General features: G+C 36.2%; 1 protein-coding gene across 3 annotated transcripts in view; it reads left to right on the top strand.

Annotated features, from left to right (window-relative positions):
• Window positions 1–2647: 2647 nt before the first annotated feature.
• The window catches only part of LOC123877376 (forkhead box protein P1), an 85903-nt gene continuing 63356 nt past the window's right edge, over window positions 2648–25194 (top strand). For all 3 annotated transcript variants that reach the window (XM_045924081.1, XM_045924080.1, XM_045924079.1), the window contains exon 1: window positions 2648–3304. The gene's annotated coding sequence lies outside the window, so the exon portion shown is untranslated. The remainder of the gene's footprint in view (window positions 3305–25194) is intronic.

Here is a 25194-nt window from a genome sequence, read left to right as displayed (position 1 = left end):
AGTGGGGACAAATCCTTAATCTCCATTCTCAAGACTCCAACCTAGACCTCACCATTGCCCTGAAAGTTAGAATGGTGCGAAGACAGGATCAATCAGTGACTATTTAAAATATGAAATATAGAAAATAATTACATATATTACCATGTACTTAATTTGTGCCTTTTGGAGTGAAAACCATAGGTTCGTGTGGTGAGGATGCCAGATCCTTTTTAAAGACCTGTCTTCCCGTCTCACGGAGTCCACGGGTGAGGGCTGGCAGTTACCTTGGTCAGCATATTAGTCTGCCCAGTGCCCATTCAACGAGGTAACTCAGCCAGCGTTTTGGCACCCTGCCTCGTTACAGTGGTTTAGAATTAATATGATAAGTATTACAACTAGTTGTAATTTATATTATACTAGATGACACCCGCGACTTCGTCCGCGTGGATGTAGGTTTTTGAAGATCATGTGGGAACTGTTTGGTTTTCCGGTACCAAACATACAAATCGGTTGAGCGGATGGGTCTTTAGGAATCCCGTGGGAACTCTTTGATTTTCCGGGATTAAAGGTAGCCTATGTTCGTCCCCGGGATATAAGCTAACTTTGTACCCGTCAGAATCGGTTAAACTGTTGGACCGTGAAAAGGTAGCAGACAGACAGACAGACACACTTTCGCATTTATAATATTAAGTATGATTTGTTGTGATTTGATTAAGATAACTTAAATATAAAGTGGCCAACTAAGTTTTAAGGAGGTATATTTCCGGCTAATGCCTATTTATAATATGTTTTGTTGAACAGTCTGTAAATTTACAACATGTAAATTTGGGTGCAAAACACGCATCTAATTAATTCGCATAGACAATGAGTTGACGCTGCCCCGCGCCCGGCCACATTTAACCTCGCGCCCATAGATCTGAAACCCAAAGATACAAAAGGTACTATCACACTTATAAGTTACGCTGATGTACCTGCGCAGAAGTCGTATTTTTGAATGGCGTGAAAATATCTCAGCCAATCATAGCACACATCCGTCCGCTATAACAGCTCGTTCACACAGGCTGCGTAAGCGTAGACGTAACGCTTACCATTGCGTATGCGTTGTAATGTATGGAACTGTATGAGACATGGCATACCGCTCGCGTGACGTGAACGTTCGCGTAGATGTAGGTAATGCGTGCAGTTAGGTCTACGGATTCACGCGCGTCTCTTCAATGTTGAATTCAATTAAACAACAATTGAAATAAAAAAGAATACGCCTTATCTGCGTGGGCAATAAGGCTCAAACCGATGGGTCTAGAACAAAGGTAAACTAAGAAAGCATTAATTGCAGTATCAGTGCGAACTGCGAAGGCAGGATAAGCTAGTATAGTATCTTTGGCACGTAAATCAATGGTCGCGAAATTAAAAATAAATCGCTATAGTCTATGGCCGCGTCCGTCCCGCCCGCGTTCCACATTCGAAATAATAATTGTATTAAGGAAACATGAGCGGCGCGCATGTGTTTGTTTGTTTGTTTACCCGCCGGTGACGTCATATGTTTATTCTCGCGGGGAGCTCGGGGCCGGATGGACACTTTCAATCTTTTTTGCTTTTCATTTTTTATTTTTTGGAATTTGACGTTGGTCTTTTAGAATTGTTTTAATGTTTTAATTTCCCAGTAAATTACTAATTACAATTAGTTGACTCAGGTTTTAACATTTTTTGAAGTATATTATGTATGCGTTTTATTTAAATCAAGATTAATTATTTTCTCTCTCTCATCATCTCTCTCTCTTCTCGTACTTGTATACATTTCGTAAATGTGACGTTACCATCGCATTTAATTTTTCAAAGAACCTTTTCAATACTATTTTAAAATATGCATTTTGGCATCCAACGTTTAAAGAATTTTATGTCGAAGGCTGTTTATTTTTCATACCAGATTTGGATTATTTTGAAGACATATTCTTGAATTTTGGGAAACTATTTAGAAACCCAATTCGCGAGAGTTAGATTACTGTTTAAGGTGAAGACTCAGATTTAATCATATTCTGTTTTTCTCTCACTATACCTACTCGTACTAACAGTTTTAGGTATTTCTTGTAAGAAAAATTTACTCTACCTTATACGTACCTATCATTTTGCTTCACGTGTGATTGCAGAAAAGCTCAGGAAGATGTCAAGTGAGTTTCTGCGATCCACTGGACATAAGCATTACAAGAACATGTCCTGTGCAGGTCCTTGCAAGAAACATAATAATATTTATGTCCAGCTGTACAGACGTCTGGACTCTGGACGTCTATCGGAGCATGCTCCGGTGTCGGGGCGAAATGTGCGTCGAGTGGTGTTGGGCTTTGTGTGGTGCTGCGTGGTGGTGGTGCGTGTGTCTTGCTTGGTGGCTGGCTTTTCCTGCATGTTTATCAGTGGTAGGGCGGGCGGTGCATGTTGGATGTTGCACCATACAGATTTCTTTGGTTTGGCGGATTATAGCAAATTAAGTTTTTGGTTCCTTGTATGTGTTGTCAGTTGTCCGCGGACATGGACAGTTAAAAAGTATAAGATTTGCGATAGGAGTGAGGACGTCAAGCAGGCCGCGGCGCCCCTTGTTTACACACGCACACAGCGGCGCGCACGCACACACGGCCGCGCCCGTCGAGCCGCTTATTTAGGTATATTGTTGTTTATTTTATTCGGCGCTATGCTCTACCACGGGGCGAGCCTTTCGACTCAGTTTTAACGCGCACGTTTTATGAAACGACAACTATGCGTGGATGTTCGCTCGCAGCCGATAATTATTCATATCGCGACCGCTCCTAGCGACGAAAATAGCACCGCTGTAAACAAATTCGCGATTCTTATTGCCGGCAATAATCGGTTTTTATTTAATATAATTTTTTTTTTCGCTCGCATGTCGCCCGCCGGTGTCTCCGCGGATCTTAATGGTAGTTAATCATAGTTTATTTTTATCGCGTAACGTGTGCTAATAATTGTGTTGACTGTTGGGGCCTCGGCGTGTTTCTTTTATTTTATTTTCTGTTATTTGATTGAATCGAGCATTGCGGAAGTCGATTCGCGAATAATTTGTCAATGTAATTAAGATTATTTCGCTGTAGCGATACAGCCGTGAGCGGCGTTCGCTAACGTGTTCGCTAACGTGTTCAAAACTTGGAAATTTCGAACTGTTTTGGCGGGAACGGTCGGGGGAGGTGCCAACTGAAGAGTACAGGACCGAAAGTTTTGAAAAGTGTTCGGCATCGGATGCGGCGAGTGTTTTTTCAACGCGTTTTCGAGGCTAAGCGCTAGTTGTTTGAACAAGTGTGTTTTCTAATGGATTTATTTTGAGGTGAGTTTAAATTTACTTGTGTTGGTGTTTGTATTGTTTGCTCTTTGTGTTTAGTGTGCGTGGTGGCGGGAAACCGAATACCTAGCCGGTTCCGAGCGCGTGTGAGTGCGCAAACAACGCGGCCGTGTGTGTACGGACTTATTGTCACTTTATGTAAGAGGGGGAATAAGGAGGGAGATACTTGTCATGTATTTAGGCGAAGACGAAACGTTGATGAGTTGACTTTTTAATTTATTTATTGTCCTTAAACGGCGATTGGAAAAATGTTTTATTTGTCCGTTTGCTCACGTTCCTAATTTGTCTACAACATATTTACTTTTTAGCGTCATACCACCAAAAATGTTATGTAAATGCGAAATGACATTAAGGCTGTTTTATTGTCAGTAGGTACCTAAGTAGGTACCTACTCGCCGCCTACATGCTTTTACGGTTTTCGCACTAGGAAATATTAATATTGTTTAGTTTGTGCTATTTGCCTTTATTTGAACAAATTTGGAAATTCTTCTATTTCATCCGCGTGGATTTAGGATTTTAAACTTTCTTACCAGTAGGTAGAAATCATATTTATACATACTAATTACTAATCTACATAATATGGAACTTTATTAGTGTTACATTTTGACGGAAACAATATTATTTTATACCTAGTTACCAAAAATTGCACGATTGCCGATAACTATGGGAAATGCGGGTCAAATTCCACCAGTTCCGAAATTTTTGATATAAGTAGGTACTTAAGTAGGTACCTACCTACTACTTTTTTTTTAATTTATTTCAGTTAGAGTTATTTATTTTCCTATACTTATCAAAAATATCCTAAGTAGATAGGGTAGGTATATATATCTGTGTCATATTGTGTTAAGACTTTATGCTCAGTTCAGGAGCTAAGCCGTGAAAATATAGGTAACAGATAAACATTTTTTTTCTTTTTAACCCCCGACCCAAAAAGAGGGGTGTTATAAGTTTGACGTGTGTATCTGTCTGTGGCAGCCTAGCTCCTAAAGTAATGAACCGATTTTAATTTAGTTTTTTTTTTGTTTGAAAGGTGGCTTGATCGAGTGTTCTTAGCTATAATCCAAGAAAATCGGTTCAGCCGTTTGAAAGTTATCAGCTCTTTTCTAGTTACTGTAACCTTCACCAGTCGGTGGTGTTATAAATTTTTAATTTAAGTACACTCCTCACATTCTTAATCAATAACTTTATACTAGTACCACCCTCAGGCTAATTGAATAATGTCTTTTCTTGGGGGTAGGTTGAGGTTAAAGAGACAACTGTTATGCAAAATCTAGTTTCTAAAAAGCTATAAGGTATGTTGACATGTCCTTCAGACAGTTTATCTTTTTAAACATGTATGTATCTACCTATAAAACCTGAATATTATCATAGGCATATCCTGCCTAAAAAAAATCCTGACTCATTCACTCACTGACACATAATGTAAACGGCCAGCCCAAACCGTTAGACCTACAAAGCTGAAATTTTCATAGAGATTCCCTTTGTAACGTAGACAAGAATATTTCGAAATTTGCTCGGGATAAGGAATATGAAGCTGTGATAGCTTAGTGGTTACAAAATATTTTTATTCAATTAAACTTTCATACAAATCGCTTAATCGGATGGGTTTTTGGGAATCCCGTGGGAACTCTTTGATTTTCCGGGATAAAAAGTAGCCTATGTCCGTCCCCGGGATATAAACTAACCCTGTACCCGTCAGAATCGGTTAAACTGTTGGGCTGTGAAAAGGTAGCAGACAGACAGACACACTTTCGCATTTATAATATTAGTATGGATATGAATTACGTACTTAATGTAGATTAAAGGGATTATAAAATATGCAGATATATAACTATTAAGGTTAATATAGTATCTATAACGAAATGTTTATGATAATTTTATTATAGTGTTGCTAGGTGTTGCTTTTATGTTCCGGGTTTCAAATCTTCAGTGAGTTATCGCTTTTGCCTGATTACCTACTTATGTGGCATTGTAGGACGACAAAGAGTTACCATATTAAGTACTTACTAGAGCAACAATCTTCTGCAAAATGGACTTAACCTACCATAAAAGTTGTGATTAATATAATATAGTCATGCGGACTTCATCCGCGTGTACTACGCAAATTTCAACCCCTCCCCTGTTTTACCCCCTTAAGCGTGAAATTTTCAAAAATCCCTTCGTAGTGGGTGTATACTGTATACGTCATAGCTATTAGCTATCTGCATGCCAAATTTCAGTCCACTGTCCAGTGGTTTGAACTGTGCGTTGATAAATCAGTCAGTCAGTCACCTTTACCTTTAATATATTTAGATTGCTACAGTTGAAACTGTTGTGTATTCGGCTAAATTTACACACATACCTCATATTATGTATCACTGAATTTATGGTAGGTATTCTTGCTGTAATTGCATATTTTTAGCCAATAGAGGGATTATAATTGAATTAATTTGTTTCCTCGTCTACTATGTAGTATGAATTTGCATTTTCCTTCCATTCGTTATGTCACATTCACATATTATGAACTATGAAATATGAACACCTTTCTCAAATTAACTTTTTTAAAACTTTTTGCGTAATTTTTGGATTTAGACCATCAAATTTCATATGTTTATAAAGAAGTAATTATATTAATTGGTGCAGAAGTTATAGGGTTCTGACATGCAGAGGGAGAAATAGATAGACGGACAAGTGCTAATTCAACCAAGTCAACGTTCGGTCAATAATGTCACAATTAATTATGACGCTATTATTACGGTCGGTAATGTAACAAGAGTAAAAGAGACAATGTCTGATTATATTTATGCGATTTGTTGCTCTATATTTGCATGATGGTACTCAATGTAAGATAATAATCATTTGCTTGAATAATAGCTAAATATATCTGTCAAGAATAATGAAAAATAGGTCAAAATAATTATATGTATACTAATAATAATCATATTTTAACATTAATTTACTACAGTAAATTTATTTTGTAGTTTTATTTCCTAGTTAATTTATTACAGTCGTTTACATGGAAAATAATTTTAGTAAAAACTAAAACATTAAATTTTTTTGCATTAAAGATTTTCTTTAGGGGGGTTACCCTTAAAATCTATGTGAGATGATGAGGGTTACTTTGATGCGGCTTCATAAAATAGGTTTTGTATTTCTGTCAAATAATAATACAATTATTGTCCAGTTTTAATAAAAAACTTCAGATAAGTGTTGAATCAATTTGAACTTATTTTGTGACCTCACCATGTAAAAACCCAAACAATCTCAAATATAATCTATATTCTAATCCAAACCAATTGATACTTTCCAAGCATGGTTCCAAGTTATACATATTCAAAAACTTACAGCTTGTGGTAAAAAGTAGGTCGGAAAGTAGTTCTACTGAAAAGAGCCAGCATAATCAATTAATTACGGTTAGGCGTTAGCGTCTTATTGACTAAATTATCTCACAAACCATTGATCGTATCAATCTTAAAAATATATATTAATAATATAGTATACAATAATTTTTTTTTCGAATATCAAGGATAACATTTAGTGTTAGTAATACATGCACCTATCAGATCTAGTTATGGTTAGTAAAACTAAAGCATATTAATATAAGGCAGGATCCATTTGTCAGCACATGAACCATTAATCAAGTTATTAATCTGTTTTTAAAACAAAAAAAAATTCATTAAAAGCATTTATACTTACAGTTTATTTTTATAATAACTTGATCTGTTTATTTGATACAACGATCAAAATGATTCATTTCCGGCCGTGCAAATGTTGAATTACATAAATATCTCGTCTTATTAAAATGTGGATTTAATTATTTTGCTACATATACAAAAATAGGTGTAATTCATCAAAATCTCATTAGCATAGTGTTTTTAAAAATATGCATAAAACATTAAAATAAATAAAAACTTTGTTACGTATGTACTTAATACCTATTATCATATTTGATAATGACTGTGACTTCTAAAATCACGTGGGAACTCTTTGATTTTCCGTGTTAAAAACCAAAATTGGCCTATATTCTTCCTCGGGATGCAAGCTTTCTCAGTACTATCAAAATCGAACCGTAAAAAGCTAGCAGACTGACAGATAAACTTTCGCATTTATAATATTACTAGCTGATGCCCGCGTCTTCGTTCCCGTGGATGTAAAAATCCCGTGGGAACTTAGTGATTTTCCAGGATAAAAAGTAGCCTATGTGCTAATCCAGGGTATAATTTATCTCCATAACAAATCCGTCTAGTAGTTTTTGCATGATTGAGTAACAAACATCCAAACATCCACACTTTCAAATTTATAATATTAGTAGGAAGTAGGATAGGATTAAGTATAGAAGAATAGATTAACTTGAGAATTTGTGATAGATAAGGATCGTCGCAATCATTAATCATTAACTGAATTTATGGTACGAATGCAACAGTGTTTTCTAATAAGAAAAGTTTCGATTATTGCATTGTTTGAACTTTGTTAAATTTTATAAAATAAAATTAAAAATATTTTTTTTATTCAATAAAAGTTTTACAAGTACTTTTGAATCTTCGATTGTATAAGTAATAGGTACTTGAGGTTTTTTTCAGAAGCATAATTTTAATATTGTATAAAGGCAAGTCCAAAATTGATTGCGGAATTTTGTTATTTAAAACATAATAATATGAATTGATAGGTCGACTGATCCAAGTAGCCCCAATTCACCCTTTTTCATTTATTCTTATTAGAACAAATATTTTTCATTGAATTTCGCATTTCTATTTTTATCATCATCATCATCAGCCCATCGCCGGCTCATTACTGAGCACGAGTCTCCTCTTCGAACAAGATAAAGTTGAAAACTAAAACCCGACTGCGATCGTCTTAATAAACGCTAAATATTATAGTAAAATTGTTTTTCTGTCGCTTGGTATATTTTAATGTTGTAGTACATTTATATTTATGAACTCAGAATTTTCTCCTTTTTCATTGACACCCCACTCGATACAATAGCTGTTTGGTAATGGACGTTTCTTTGTCTTCCCTTGATTGTCTTGATTTTGATGTAGATTGAAGGTTCACAACAAACTTGAATTTCTTCACTACTTTGGGTTTTGTATTTAAAACACTGAGGTAGATAACATTATTAGTTTAATGATCCAAGGATTAATTTTACAAGAAGATAATAAAAAATGATGACGCGACGTATCGCTGTGTTTGATCTAGTGTTCAGTTCAATATGGCTGCTCCCTTCGTGTACGTTCGGGCGCTGTCGTATTTTTTCGTTGGTCCGCGCGCCAACATCTTCCCCCCTCTCAACGACCTTGGGATGTTGAGGTTACTTGTCCGATGCTGATGGCAAGGGGCACAGGCTATTGATGGCACGTCTGATGATGCCACTTGTGGTTAAAATGTCTGCTACACGTGCGACTCCGTCTGCTCCAGGATAAAGTTTTGATATGCGCCCCATGCGCCATTTTAGTGGAGGAAGGTTTGCTTGTTTAATGATGACCATATCTCCTTGAAGTAAGTTTCCTTTGTTTATTCGCCATTTTGCTCTTTGTTGAAGCTCACACAGGAATTCCTTGCGCCATCTTTCTCAAAATTGTTGTTTGAACTGCTCAAGTTGCTGGTATCGATTTAGACGACTTATTCTGGCGTCTAACAAGGCTGGTGATGGCAATGAGGTGAACGGTCTACCGATGAGGAAGTGCCCAGGAGTCAAAGGAAGTAAATCGGTTGGATCAGACGAAAGTGGAGTAAGGGGTCGACAATTCAAGATTGCTTCGACTTGTACGAATAAAGTCGATAATTCCTCGTACGTGAAATGATTGGTTCCTAACATGCGACTGATATGATATTTTGCAGATTTCACACCCGCTTCCCAAAGCCCGCCAAAATTTGCACAATAAGCTGGCGAAAAATTGAATTTTATGCCCTCATCGGCGGCAAACGAGGTGATTGATTCATTGTTTAATACGGATTCTAAAAATTGGCGAAGATTGTTGTTTGCGCCAACAAAATTCCGGTCGCAGTAGATTTCGCTAGGTTTTCCTTGGCGTGAAATGAATCTCTTTAGGCAAAGAAAAAAGTTATCAGTGCTAAGGTCAGACGCAAGCTCAAGATGTACAGCCTTAGTTGAGAAGCAGAAGAAGAGGCATAAATAGCCCTCGGTTAATTTACAGCCACGTTCACGGCGATCTTGTATTGGAAAAGGTCCTGCAAAATCTACGCCAGAAATCTGGAACGGTAGGTTAGGAGTCACCCTCGACGCAGGTAAGTTACCCATTATAGGATTTAGTGTATTAGCTTTCATAATTCTACATAGTTTGCAGTTGTTTACTGTGCTTCTAGCTAGGCGTCTGCCTGAAACGGGCCAATAGTTTAGTCGTAAATTATTTAGCAATAATTGTGGACCGCCATGCATTAGTTTTATGTGCCCATAAGCAAATAATAATTTTGTAAATTGATGGTTTGAATCTAATAAAACTGGATGTATTTGATTATAATTTTCAGGTGAATTTTGGATACGCCCACCTACGCATAAGATGCCATTATCGTCTACGAAAGGTCGCAGTGAGAGCAGGCGTGATCGAGAAGGTAAGCATTTTTTATCATTTAGTAGTTTAAGTTCGACTTCAAAATTTTCTAATTGATGTTGCTTTATTAAATAGATGAGAGAATTTTTAAGTTCATCAATTTTGAGATGGCCTGTATATTTAGCGCTCGGGTATTTAGAATTATGGATAAATCTTAGTACATAAGCTAAGCTTCTTTGTAGTCTTGCAAAGTTTGAAAATCTGTCGAAATTTATTATTGTATGTGTAGCGGCAGCTTTTGAAGTAGTTGTAAGTGTAGATATTTGCTTGGTTTTATTAATACACGCTTTCTTTTCAGGAAGTTCACTAATGAATTTTATATTACTTGGCCACTCACTTTCATCATTTGACAAAAACTGAGGATCTTGCCACCATAAGGCAGCATTTTGAAGATTTTTAGGGTCTAAACCCCGAGAGGCTAGATCCGCTGGATTATGTGTGCCTGGTACATGTCTCCAGATGCCAGAAGAAGTCATCTCTTGAATCTTTGCAACTCGATTCGAAACAAAAGTTTTTAGATCACGAGATTGGGATGATAACCACCCAAGGACCACTGAAGAGTCTGTCCAGAAATAAGTCTTTGGAGGCACTGGAAGTCGTAAAGCCTTTAAAACCGCTGAAGCTAGACGAGATGCGAGTAAGGCTCCACAAAGCTCCAATCTGGGTATCGTTTGCGACTTTATAGGAGATACTTTAGTTTTTGCACACAGAAGATTGACACTTATCTTTCCTGAGTTATCAGTTGATTTCAGATATATGCATGCCGCGTAGGCCTCAAGAGAAGCATCACAAAATGTGTGAAGTTCGATGGTTTTTGGTGCGTCATTGAGTGCGTATCTGGGAATTTGAATATTAGATAAATTGTCTAAGTTAGAAACAAAGGTAGACCATAAATTGGCAATGTCAGAAGGAATAGGGTCATCCCAATCAAGTTTTAATAGCCACAATTTTTGAAGAATTATTTTTGGGATTATTGTGCACGCACTCAAGAGCCCGAGAGGATCAAATAACTTTGCAGAATTTGATAAGATCGATTGTTTGGTTACTACAAAATTAGATTCAATTTTCGTAGGAAATTTCAAGACGTCAGCGACTGGATCCCATTTAAGGCCTAGTGCACTGGATTGCGAACTTAAATTTAAGTCCGTAGCTACATGAACATTTGAATTATTTTCAAATATAGAAGGTATGTTAGTACGAAATTTACGCAAGGGAAGACATGCAGAACTAAGGATTTCTGATGTTTTGTTTATAATATGTAGAAGTTCTTGTTCTGAGTTGCAGCCTGATAGAAAATCATCAACGTAAAAATCATGTTTTATTAAATTTGATATTGTTTCATCTTTGCAAGTTTTAGATAATTCTAGAAGACATCGAGTTGCGAGAAAGGGAGCAGACGCAGTACCGTAAGTATCATTGAAAGAAGACGTTTCTGCAGGTACTTCTTCAAGCTCCCAAAATTTAGAAAGTTGCTGTTGTATTTCCTTGCTGAAGTTGCAATAAATTTTATCCGAAGTGTTGCTACGTTTCCCCCCCATGGGGCCAGCAACTATCCAACCTAGTTGAGTTTCTTGTAGTGTGGGCATATGAAGACCCAATTTAAATCTAGAAGAACAAAGTAGATCCCAGAAGACGTCAGCTCCGAGAAGCATGTCAACTTCTGAAGAAACAAAGAAGTTGGGATCCGCTAAGTGGATGTGGTTAGGTATTTGTAGACTTTCGATATTGATGTTGACTTGAGGCAGCTTGTCAGTAATAAGAGGAATGATGTAGCATCTGACAGGCATGCTAAATGTGTTGTATGTAGAGTGGATGACAATATTGCAATGTTCGGTAATCTTAATTACAGAATTGTTGAGACCGCATACCGAACGAAGATAGTTTTTCACTGTTGGTAGACCAATCTTCGTTCGTGCAGCTTCGGTTATAAAGGAAGATTGACTTCCACTATCCAATAAAGCTTTCAATGTAAATGATTTGCCGTTAGTTGTTACCTTCACCAAAGCCGTAGATAGAAGAGCTTGGTTTGAGGACACAGAAGACATACTAACAACGCAAGAAGGATCCTTCATATCGGTAGGACCAGAAGAGGAAGAAGGTAAGCTGTTATGTCTAGGAACTTTAATATTAGATGTTGGAAGTGATGTAGTAGTTCCTTCGCGACTTTGTGACGATGATGATGATGTAGATGTTTGTGTCGGTGGTTGAATATAGTGAAGAGAAGACTGTCTATGTAAAATTGAATTATGTTTTCGTTTACAGAAGCGGCAACCACCCAGTCTACAGTTGAAATGACTGTGCCCTTCACGGAGGCAGTTTGTGCAAATTTGCCATTCGTGAACTTTCGCAATTCTGTCATCTACTGACATCGATTTAAATTTTGAGCAATTATATAATTTATGGTCTAGCTTACAAGCTAAACATGCTTTGTTGGTATACGAAGATGATGATGATGATGAAGGTGAAGAAGGTGACGCTGCAATAAATGACTTTGATTTAACAAATTGATTGCGTTTATCTGATTTAATGGGTTTGTTAGCATGAACAGTCTCCAACACTGTTGCTCGCTGGCGCAAAAATTCAAAAAAATTACTAAGCTTCACGTTGTCGTGGGTGCTCCTAAACTCCTCCCATTTTCTGGCTGTAGATGAGTCCAGTTTTGAAGAAGCCAGGTAAATGATCAGAGAATCCCAATGCTCTGTTGGTTCTCCTAGTGAATTTAGGGCATTTAAATTTTTGGTTATGTTATCAATTAAATTACGTAAACATTGTTCGGATTCCCTACTGATAGGTTCTATAGAAAATAAACCTTTTATATGTTCATTAATCAGAAGTCGCTTATTATTGATGATTAAACGAACTTACCTGAAGTGAAGTTCTATCCCAATTATACGAGTTGCTTCGTCCGAAGAGATTAGGTATACATTGTAGTAATACGTCAAAGTATTGCCTTTCTACCACTTGTTTGAAAGCAGAAAATCTGCACTTCTATTTTTTGTATTTTTTGTTGGTACCACTGGAGCGTTCCCATCTCATTTAGTTGAAAGCCTGCCTGGAACATTAATATTTCACTTATCAGGGGTCCTAGGGCTGGGAGGGACCTAATCTCTTCGGACGAAGCAACTCGTATAATTGGGATAGAACTTCACTTCAGGTAAGTTCGTTTAATCATCAATTATACCTCATTGCTTCGTCCTTTGAGATTAGGTATACATTGTAGATTTTGAAAGATAGTGAAATATTAAAACACTTCTAGGTTTAATAATATTGTATTTATATTATCAATTTTGACAAGCAAAATAAAGCCAAAAATAAATAAAAGATTCAAATTTATTTTACTTAAAATAAATTTTAATCAGCTGCTCAGTGTTCCAGATTGATTTATGAATAATAAATAATAATAAATAATAGGAGTGATAGAGCAATCTGATTAGATTGATCACATTGAATACCTCTACGATAAACTCTGGCACACAGCATAGAGTTGCCCACGCTAAGGCCGCTGTATTTCGTATTAGGTATATCAATATTGATACCTTTACTGTGAGCTGCGGAGGTAGCTGCATGCCTGACGGAATAAGCGAAAAAAAAAATATAGAAGTATTATATTTTTATCCACTGACTGATACTGTTCGTAGATACCGATTTATGCGGACTCTTAAATCTTACTATTGTAATGGGGCATTTTTTTTTTTTTTTTTTTTTCGTAGGGGTTACATTCTATCGATGTATTCTAACAATGTTTCTGCTGGATAAAGTTATCTTCGGTGAATGTTTATTAGAAAGGAACATTTAGGCAAGGTTGAGCTGAATCTGGGTATGACGATCTTGTTAGGTCATGTATTTCGACTGATGTTTGTTAAATTAATATTATTATTAACAATTACACTACGTATCTAAATTAATTTTCAAAATATGGTTTGCACCTTATGTGTAATTATACCAGCATGAGTAATGTGACGTTAATCAAATATTCTAAATTCAAATTGTTATTTGGATTCCAATTAACAAAAATTCTAAAACTATGGACAGATCTCATGGTATAACAACATCAAATCTTGAGAGTGGAGGACGATGAAAAAACAGACGTTACTCTCGAACCTAGGATCAACGATAGAGCTGAGCCATGGCTGTGTTTTATGAACCCATCAAGCTTATAGCCTGACCGGCTAATTCAGATAGACATTTTCATCGGAGTTGACGCTTCATAATATACAATATACCTTTATTTCAGGACACAGAGTTCGTTCTGTCGTGTGCACCTATTTTTTTTTTTTTTTTTTTTTACAAAAAACTAACCCAACACCATCTTGCGAAGTTGATCATAATATATACAAAGATGACGGTGCTACGCTCCTCTCTACCTAGTAGTACCGTCTTGATAACTTCCATGCAACCAACATAATATGCAATCAACAGGGTGGCTGAAACAGATAATGCATTATCATTATGTCTAAATTGAATTTAGAACCGAACAGAGAAGGCTCTGAAATGGTGGAAACCAGGGTTTTTTTTTTTTTTTTTGCCAAAACCAACATGTGGTTGCCCTAAGGCTGGTACTATTTATTTAAATACATGTTCTTCTAGTTCCCGTTTCCCTTGATAAGATCTTCGTGACTCCGCATTTCGTTGTTTTTTAAACTAATGTATGAAGCGAACACAAATCTCCTGTGAGCTTCACAGCATAATTATAGATTTTGATATTCTCGTAAAAAGTGGACATCTAACTCCATCTATATAGTTAAATAGGAAAGAGAGCACTTTATTGTCGTACGCAATAAAATGCCTTTTTTTTTTTTTTTTTTATAGATTCCATTTTCTGAAAACCTGAAAGTCCAAAAAAAACAGTCAGTAATTTTAGCTACTTCATATGTTTGACAGATTCAAAACTAAACTCAGAATCCACTGGCCATCGGTGGTCTTCTCACAACGTGTCGCCCCTACCCTATATCGTTAGCATCCGAAAAAAAAAAAAAAAATAATTCTAGACAGTCTATTTTGTCAAATAGGATTGACTGTCACTTCGATAGATTTTTACCATTATGTAAATAATCCTGCAAAGACTGTGCTGAATGCTGATGTGTCAATGCTGAGCTATCTTAGTGATTTGCATTACACAACAAGATATTTAAAACATCTTTCTGTCCGTTTTTGTAGGTGTACCGTATCTACTTACTAAATCGCGGGTAAGTCGCAGTAAGTCATTAACAACGAGTTTTGTATGTAAATTTAGCTCTTGATTGATTAAATATCATTTTTCTTCAGACGGGTCAACGTATTTTTTTTTTTTTTTTTTTTAATCAGGTAATTGCAATATTTGCGCACAGTAGGTACTCGGCTGTACAGCTCTTTTTTACATTGATGATAAATCTTAAGAACTCTAAAGTATTTATTGTTTGTAAAATAATTTTAGATAACCCTGATAACTTTTAAAAATCAACTATATCTTGTAAATATATGTTATGTATATACCTAGTTGACAAGTAACCCAAAAATCTGAGTAAATACATAAATCACCGGCTTTAGTACTCGTAGTTTTGTAAAGACGAGAGGCGGAAAGTATATTCAGACCAAAATAGTAAACCATTAAATTGGAATAATTCTCGTTCATTTTAAATCGTAGATACTTTCTATAGATAGGTAGTAAAATCTTTTATAACTCCTAAGAAATAAATCTAACGTGGCCATCCAACTATTCATTGATGTAGTTGTAATTGACCTTAATGTTGTTATGTAAGCACCCACTTTAAGAATTTTTCGTTTAAGAATTTTAGACTTATTATAAGTCTGTTATTTCCATTGGATTTATAATAAAAAATCAAAAGAAGGAAACGATCCTTCACACGAATCACATTGTGATAAGTATAACTTCACTAAACATAAAGTCTATGATATTATATTCAGATGATAGGAGACATGCTGGGTCGTGAGATTAAGATACTGGTTTTAGAAATGGAATCCCGTATCCTCTTACCCACAATAGTATGACTGGGTCATAAATTAATTGCCATTAGTCCTAAAAGTAGAATGAACGTTCCTGCGGAACGTACCGGGTGCAGCGACGAGGGTCCCCGGTGACACTGCCAGAGCCAGCGGCGCGGCGACTGTCACAGCTGCCGTGAGCGCGGTGACTTCGTGGGTTCGTACTTCGTATATAATCGTTGCTCCCGCTTGTTGTATTGCCGGGAGCGGATGCTCCTGGTTTAAAGTCTGGATAGGAGCCGGTGTCGGCTTCTGCGTTGCAGGAGGTTTTCTTGCGGGTGGGATTATTCATATCTTGGCACCGGATCATAATATTACAAGCCCGAATGTATCGGCTAGCTTCACGCTGTATAAGACACAGTCTATTTCTGTATGAGCTGATCTTTAATATTTTTCTTTATTAAAAAAGAATATGAAGTTTTTTCTTGTCATAGATTCGTTGTGCTGGGTATCGCACATCAGTCTGGCTGGATCTTTAATAATAATTAATTTACGGACTGATCACTTTATTCTAAAGAGAAAAAATGAGTGAGAGCTTCCTCATGAGCATATCCGATAAAGCGAAGCGAAGACTAGTTTTTTCTTGACGATGGCTTAATTTTATGGTTGACGTGCTTGGCTGCGTTTCGACAACAATCATTGGCACTAACTCAGGTTCGAGTTGTAATCCGTCTGTACAATGGTATTTTAAACCATCTACCCTTAACTTTTCTATCAGTAGCGAAAGGGTACATCCTTATTAGAAGACCGCAACATAAATGTATAAACTATATGAAGGTATGAAGAAGGTATTTAATATGTGTAAATCTCAAATGATCTCATTTTTACTCGATAATAGCACTTGATATCTCATGATTCATGTAGACACATTTCATTCACAAATAATAATCAAAGTAAAGGTAATAATATTCCTTTTTAAATGTATTCCATCACGATAATATTTTCAAAGCTTTCGGAATTCCAAATGATGTGAAGGTAACATCCCCATGAGATGTACACAACACCGATTGGAAATTGATATCATTCCATTAGTCTGATACGGAAATAGTCCTAATAACTATTCACAATATCATTAGTAATAGGTAATGTTTTACTGTAAATACCTTCATGGTCTGGGCTTCCAAATGACGTGAAGGTTACATCCCCATGAGATGTACACAGCACTATTGGAAAGTGATGTCATATCATCACCAGTGTGATACGGAAATAGTTCTAGCAACTATTCACAATATCAGCATTTCACTGTTAAATACCTTCATGTTCCGGGATTCCAATTAACGTGAAGGTCACATCCCCACAAGATGTACACAACACAATAGGAAAGTGATGTCATATTCTCAGTGTGATACGGAAATAGTCCTTGCAACTATTCACAATATCCTAAGAAATAAATAACATTTCACTGTAAACACCTTCATGTTCCGGGATTCTAATTGATGTGAAGGTCACATCCCCACAAGATGTACACAACACAATAGGAAAGTAATGTCGTATTTTATTAGTGTGATATGGAAATAATCCTAGCAAATTTTCACAATATCCTTAGAAGTAGGCAACATTTCACTGTAAATACCTTTTTATTTCGGGATTCCAAGTGACGTATCATATATATCATATCACTAGTTTGATTCGTAAACAGTCCCAGAAGCTATTCATAATATGTTTAGAATTAGGTAACACGTCTTCACTGAAATACCTTATGGTCCGGAATTCCAAATCACGTGAAAGTAACATCGCCATGTTGTCATATGTCAAGGTAACATCGCAATGCACAAAACATTAATTGCATAGTGATATCATATCACCAGACACTATTATAATAAAACCTTATAACATAAAAATATGTAACAAATAAATAAATAAATAAATCACTATCGTTTTGGTGACTACGCTTTTGTAACGTTTTTTAAAACTTGAATAACGTGGTGATCGGCGAGGCACTAAAACGCGAATGAGATGGGAACGCTCCAGTGGTACCAACAAAAAATACAAAAAATAGAAGTGCAGATTTTCTGCTTTCAAACAAGTGGTAGAAAGGCAATACTTTGACGTATTACTACAATGTATACCTAATCTCAAAGGACGAAGCAATGAGGTATAATTGTATCTGTCACAAAGAAGTGACCAAGCTGTTGAGTAGTTGATAGATGATACTGTGACAGAATTTATGACTGCGCTTGCTGAATCTTCTAGGTACGACTTGAGATAATGAAATTTATTTATGTCCTCGATGGTATCATTATTGTGTATTAACGATAAATACATGTCTCTAAATTCTATCCATTTACTTTGGTCCCCGTTAAATGGAGGAATTTTAAGCGGTGGTAACTTTACCCCACGATGCTTTGACCGGTCGGATCCGCTGACAGACACCGATCCGGATTCGTTTTTTAATGCGTTTTCAAAAATTTGTAACATTTCTTGTGCTTGCGCTATTAATTTAAAAAATCTATTTTCAATCTCTTCTCTTTCTTTCATCTGTAGGCCTTCGTCCTTAATGTCTAAAGATTCGATTTTTGATTGCAATTCATCGAAATTATATGACAGATCTTGAAACTTACTCAACCTTAAACTTAATTCATTAGATTGACTTTTATTTAATTTAGTTTCTAAAAGAGGCGTTAAGTATTTTTCAAAAAGAGTAATGCGTGTTTTTACGCGTCTTCTTTGCGCAATAAGATCTTTTAATTCGGTCATTTTGTAAGCGCAAACAACAATATACGATATGAAGAAAAATTAAAATATTAAAATAATAATAAAAACAATGCACCAACCAACCTCGAAGCCCCGTACAAACCGGGCGTATTAAGTAATCCACCTGTGCGGCACGGCTTACTCGATGCAGGCACCCGCAGTCAGCGCGGCGACTCGGCCGGGCGTTCGGGAAGTAGGTATGAAAATATGATGCGACCGACCGCCACTTGGTGAATTATTTCTCACCACTCGACTCTGAAAATAGTCGGCGAATCTATGTTTTACTATTGAAATATTACTTAATGCACTGTAATTAAGATGGTACAGTTTTAATTAGATGCTGTTTGTACTTTGTATTAAAGAAATCTTTGAAATTAAACTGATGGAATGAATGTTTGTAACTCGTTTGAAATGATGAAAATGTCGACCTTTGTCGACAAATCGAAGCAAAATTGATAAAGAAGGATTAACGATGTATAGGATTAAAGATGTATAGGAAAAAAGATGTATATTATAGGAATGAGCATTACTTCCCTCGGATCACGTCGTGGAGGTCACCATAAACTTATTTGGTAATGGACGTTTCTTTGTCTTCCCTTGATTGTCTTGATTTTGATGTAGATTGAAGGTTCACAACAAACTTGAATTTCTTCACTACTTTGGGTTTTGTATTTAAAACACTGAGGTAGATAACATTATTAGTTTAATGATCCAAGGATTAATTTTACAAGAAGATAATAAAAAATGATGACGCGACGTATCGCTGTGTTTGATCTTGTGTTCAGTTCAATATGGCTGCTCCCTTCGTGTACGTTCGGGCGCTGTCGTATTTTTTCGTTGGTCCGCGCGCCAACAATAGCAAAAAAGAATTTTGGAGACCCCCACTTTTTTTCATGTAACATCCGTTAGGTCAATTTTTTGGTATAAAATGTAGCCTATGTCACCCGGACCTTTACGACGAATCGATTGACACCTCATTCATGAAAATCGGCCCAGGACTTTAGGCGCTACGGGCTGAACACACAGAATCTGGATACAAACATACACACATACATACATAGAGTGCTAAAATCATAACCCTTCCTTTTGGGTTTTGCCGCAGTCGGGTACAAAAAAAGGATTTGACCACGCTGGCAAAGTGCGGATTAGCAGACTTTATAGTTCACACACCATTTGAAAACATTATGAAGAACTCTCAGGCATGCAGGTTTCTAGCAATAGGTAGGTACTTGCCATAAGATTAATAGTATTGTTATTAAAAGTGGCTTATAATTGCCATAAAATATTGTCTATGAAATTACCGAAATCATTACAATCAAGAAATAAACGATTAACATTAAACTTGGCAAAAAATATGCACATATTAATCACTTAAAACATACATAAATAAACATACTTATACATAAACGTAAAATACTTAAGTAAGTTATCCGAAAAAAAAAAAATGTACACGTGGAAGTTTTTTTTAAAAGAAATAAGTTTAAAAAAAGTAAAAAAAAATATATTATACATTTTTAAACCTTAACTTGCAGTGTTCTGCAAGTTAAGGTTTAAGGTGTGAGGTTTAGGTATACCTTGTATGATGACACGGAACCCATTGTGCGCAAGTTCGACTCACGCCTGTCCTTTTTTATAGTACGTATGATTTTTACTTTATTTGAAAATAAATTAATGTTTATTTTCTCTCCTCTAAGTAAGCATGAAGCATATTATTATTTAAGCATTTAAATTATAAAATTTCGCAAAATGTTTTTGACTATCCGTTACTGCTAAACCAAGTGTGACTCAAAGGCCCAGTTGCATAAAAGGCGGTTAAAGTTACGAGTTAAAGTTATTAAAATGGGTTGTAACTTGTAAGAGACAGAATTTGTTAACTTTGGTGTTATATTTAGATTTTATCATAGAGGCAAGAATATCAAATTAGTTATCACTAATCAGGGACGTGTGGTCTAGTTTTTACAACGATATTAAACGATTAAACGATTTGCATATTAAATGATTGCTATTGTTAAGCAATGTTGACCCAAGTCGATGACTGCATGGGTGACCAACATTAGCCTTTTCGTATCTTCCGTGTCTCAGAGAGTACATTAAGGCTTCCCGGTTGTTATCCTAACCTCATGTAAGTAACATGATTTCATATTGACTGTGAAAACCTGAGAGTCAAAATCTCGTTCTTTTAGTCGAGTAGTGTGCGGAAGGCTATGGGAACCCGCCATTATTATCCCAGGATAACTCCTACCATTATATGACTAATGTGAAAGGGGTCACAATCTTCAGCAATGAGGAGTACAACGTAGAGAGAATCAGTATTCATACCTTCATGATACACCCCTGACTCATTCTTCATTTTTATAATATGTGGTCAAAATGTGACGGTAACCGTAAGATAACTTTATTAACTGCTTCTCAAGCAACTGGCCCTGACGAGTTAAGTTATGAGTTATGACGTAATTGAATAATTAAATAACTATTATTATAACTTTATTATACTTATCATGTTACGTTACCTATTGAATAACAAGTGTAAATTAAAAATTTATAACACCCCCGACATGTGAAGGTTACAGTAACTAGAAAATAGCTGATAACTTTCAAACGGCTGAACCGATTTTCTTGGATTATAGCTAAGAACACTCTCGATCAAGCCACCTTTCAAACAAAAAAAACTGAATTAAAATCGGTTCATTCGTTTAGGCGCTACGATGCCACAGACAGATACACAGATACACACGTCAAACTTATAACACCCCTCTTTTTGGGTCGGGGGTTAAAAAAGGATTAAGTAGGTACCCATACATGTTTTATAGAAACTTTTACTCTACGAATAACGATATATTGGTTTTAACTAAGACCTAGAGATTTTTACGTGACCAAATCAGAAATGAGGAGACCCGTAGGAGAACCAAAACGGACCCCCCTGCACGATTCAACTCATAAAACGATTGCCATCTCGACCTGTCCCGAATTATACACGTTATATGAACACTTATACGTGGCTGATATTTTAACTACTCCTCGTAAAAGGAAGTTTGTTTTAGTTTCGTATCTAAATATCGTTTAAAAGGCTCAAGTTTGTTTAAACTAAGGTTTTTCAACAAACAAACAATTGTTTTGAAATGTGAGTCAATGAGTAAGCCTTACTTACGCAGAGGGTTCCTTACTTCATCCATACTTAATATCTATACTTATCTATTCTTAGTAACATAATAAATCTATACTAATAAATAAAATTGAAGTATCTGTCTGTAATTTCGAAATAACTACCTACTTTATATTAATCTCATTATGGTTATTTGAACTGTATTATAACGGAACCACACGTTTTTAAAACTTTTGTCTGTCTGTCTGTTTGGACGGGTTTATCTTCGGAATGGCTGAATCTATTTTGACGGGACTTTCACAGACAAGTAGAGGATTAACCAAGGAGTAACATAGGCTACTTTTATAATCGACTTTCTAAAAGTAAAACTTGTGTTTTTAACCCCCGACCCAAAAAGAGGGGTGTTATAAGTTTGACGTGTGTATCTGTGTATCTACGTATCTGTGTATCAGTCTGTGGCATTGTAACTCCTAAACTAATGACCCGATTTTAATTTAGTTTTTTTTGTTTGAAAGGTGGCTTGATCGAGAGTGTTCTTAGCTATAATCCAAGAAAATCGGTTCAGCCGTTTGAAAGTTATCAGCTCGTTTCTAGTTACTGTAACCTTCACTTGTCGGGGGTGTTATTTTTTAATTTACAATTGTTTAGCTATGTAGTACACCGAAATCTCCGAGATTTCTGAACCGATTTGGCGTTATTTTTCCTTTAATCGATAGAGTAACTTTGCAACATTTGTTCCATAAAAATTTGGATTTCAACTCCTCAATTCTAATGCTACAGGGAACCTGACCACCAAAACTGATGGGTTTTTCTATGACTACTTCGGAACGCATTTTCACAGATTCGGGTCGAAGGCAGTTCGTAATCGCCCTAACTCAGAAAAGTTAGATGTGCGTGCGCGTGGTTATGATTTACTTTAACGGCGACAATGGTTTTTAACTCCTGGTTTATTTTTACGGAACCCTAAAAATAAAACAAATACAGAATTCTACGAAGTCGCGCCTAGGCTCCGAAGCAAAACGTCGTAAAACTGATAAGCTGTACCTGTTGGTAACAACAAAACTGACGGATATGATTTCACAAACATTCATACAAAGAAATAACTCTTTTTAACCCCCGACCCAAAAAGAGGGGTGTTATAAGTTTGACGTGTGTATCTATGTATCTGTGTATCTGTCTGTGGCATCGTAGCTTCTAAACTAATGAACCGATTTTAATTTAGTTTTTTTTTTGTTTGAAAGGTGGCTGATCGAGTGTTCTTAGCTATTTGAAAGTTATCAGCTCATTTCTAGTTACTGTAACCTTCATTTGTCGGGGGTGTTATAAATTTTTAATTTACATTTGTTCTTATAGGGTGCGTACTAGATGATGATAATGACGGATTTAGGTTATTTAAAAATCCTGTGAGAAGAGAGAGCTTTTCCGGGATAAAAATTTGCCTATGTCAATTTCGGGTACGCATCACGCCAGATACTTTTGTACCTCATGTACATTGGTTAAACGGATGGGCCTTTGATATCCCGTAAGAACTGTATGATTTTCCGGGATAAAAAGTTGCCTATGTCAATTTCCGGTACGCATCACGACAGCTAGGTACTTCTATACCTCATATACATTGGTTAAACAGATGGGCCTTTGAGTATCCCGTTGGAAATCTTTGATTTTCCGGGATAAAAAGTTGCCTATGTCAATTTCCGGGACGCATCACGCAAGCTACCTCATACTTAATTAGTTAAACGGATGAGCCTTTGAGTATCCCGTTTGAACTCTTTGATTTTGCGGGATACAAATTAGTTGCCTAGCTTATGTCCGTCCGTCCCCGGGATGTAAGCTCTGTGTCTGTACTTTGTACATAATCGGTTAAACTGTGGGGCCGTGAAAATCTAGCAGACAGACAGACAGACACACTTTCGCATTATTTTATAATGCGAATAGAATGTGGATATAGATAATTTACCTACATAACTTTACATAGCTTAATTTAGCGAATCACACCGCTAAATCTATAAGTAGGTGTAAGTAGGTTTAATCTAAAAAGTCTAAAAACATATTTTGATAAAATAAAACAAACCGATAAAAATTGATTTGATTTGTTTGTTGTACTTAAACTGTAACTGATTTTACCATCTGTCTTTTACATAATAATAGATAAGTTATCTCGGTTACTAGAAAAGTTACAAGTCGGCAGATGAAAATAATCGCTATATCTTTTTTTTTTTTGAATGAAAATATTAGCTAGCCTTATCTAATTACTATACAAATCATGCCCGTGTGGAATGGTGCCAAGAATACTGGCTGCATTTCCGCGTTGGACAGCCAGGCTGATCCGTTGCGCAAAAAATGAGCCAGCCCTTCTGTCACCCGATGAGGCTATTAAACGCGGTGAAATGTCTCGTAAAAAATTTTTTGCACTAAGACTCCATGGCCCCAGGGTCTCCACGGCAAACGGAACAAAAATGTAACTCTCAATAAGAGAGGCATACTTGCGCTATATCTATCTATTTATACATAGATATACCAGACTGACTGACTGACTGACTGATCTATCACTGCACAGCCTAAGCCGCTGGGATCCATCATCTAAACTAAACCAAGCGGTTCAGGTTGACGCTTGGACTTGGTTGACGTAGGTCGGTCGTAGACAGTAGGCACTCAATTAGAAAAGATTACTGGAATAACATTTTGTATGGAAGTCCGACATTTTTCAAGTAAAATCGATGAAACTTGATATTTATTGGACTTCACGCAAGTGAAGCCGGGGTCGCAGCTAGTCTATTAGAAGAGACGGACATAAACTACTTTTATCCAGTGAAATTAAAGAGTTCCCATTGGATTTTTGAATATCTTGATCCACGCCACGGACATAAGCTTTTTATATATTTTTTAATCACCTAGTTTTTTACATATTATAAGTATGACTAATATTATATAAATGCAAAAGTGTGTCTGTATGTCTGCTACATTTTCACGGCCCAACAGTTTAACCGATTTTGATGAGGTACAGAGTTAGCTTACATCCCGGGGACGGACATAGGCTACTTTTATCCCGGAAAATCAAACAGTTTCCACGGGATTCTTAAAGGTCCATTTAACCGATTTCTTGCATCCCAGAAATTGGCATAGGCAACTTTTTATCGCAGAAAAGCAAAGAGTTCCCACGGGATTTAAAAAAAACCTAAATCGCGGGAATCATCTATTTTTTAATATTTTGGACCCCTTAGCACGTGTCGCAAAAACGGCTACGGGCTAGGATATAATAACGAGGTCGGAAGTGCGTTTTGATAGTCATTTATTTAGAATTCGAGGCCGCTCCATTATTTAGGTTGTTTTGTTTTATCAGTTTACCAAGGCGCAATTTCGTGCTAAAAACTGGCATATGCAAAAATATTAGATAAAACTCGAGCGTCGAATGTTTGCTTTGTGTGCGGAAGTAAAAAGATTTGTTATGGAGAATTTACTAAACTTAAATATTCATACATATTTTTATATTAGTTTAGTTTATACAGAGAGAGCCAGCGCGTACCAGACCTTCATTATTTTATAACTCA

This window comes from Maniola jurtina, chromosome 23, assembly GCF_905333055.1.
Source record: "Maniola jurtina chromosome 23, ilManJurt1.1, whole genome shotgun sequence".
NCBI lineage: Eukaryota > Metazoa > Arthropoda > Insecta > Lepidoptera > Nymphalidae > Maniola > Maniola jurtina.
The sequence above is the reverse complement of the archived record's forward strand: the minus strand, read 5'-3'. Positions and strand labels throughout refer to the sequence as shown.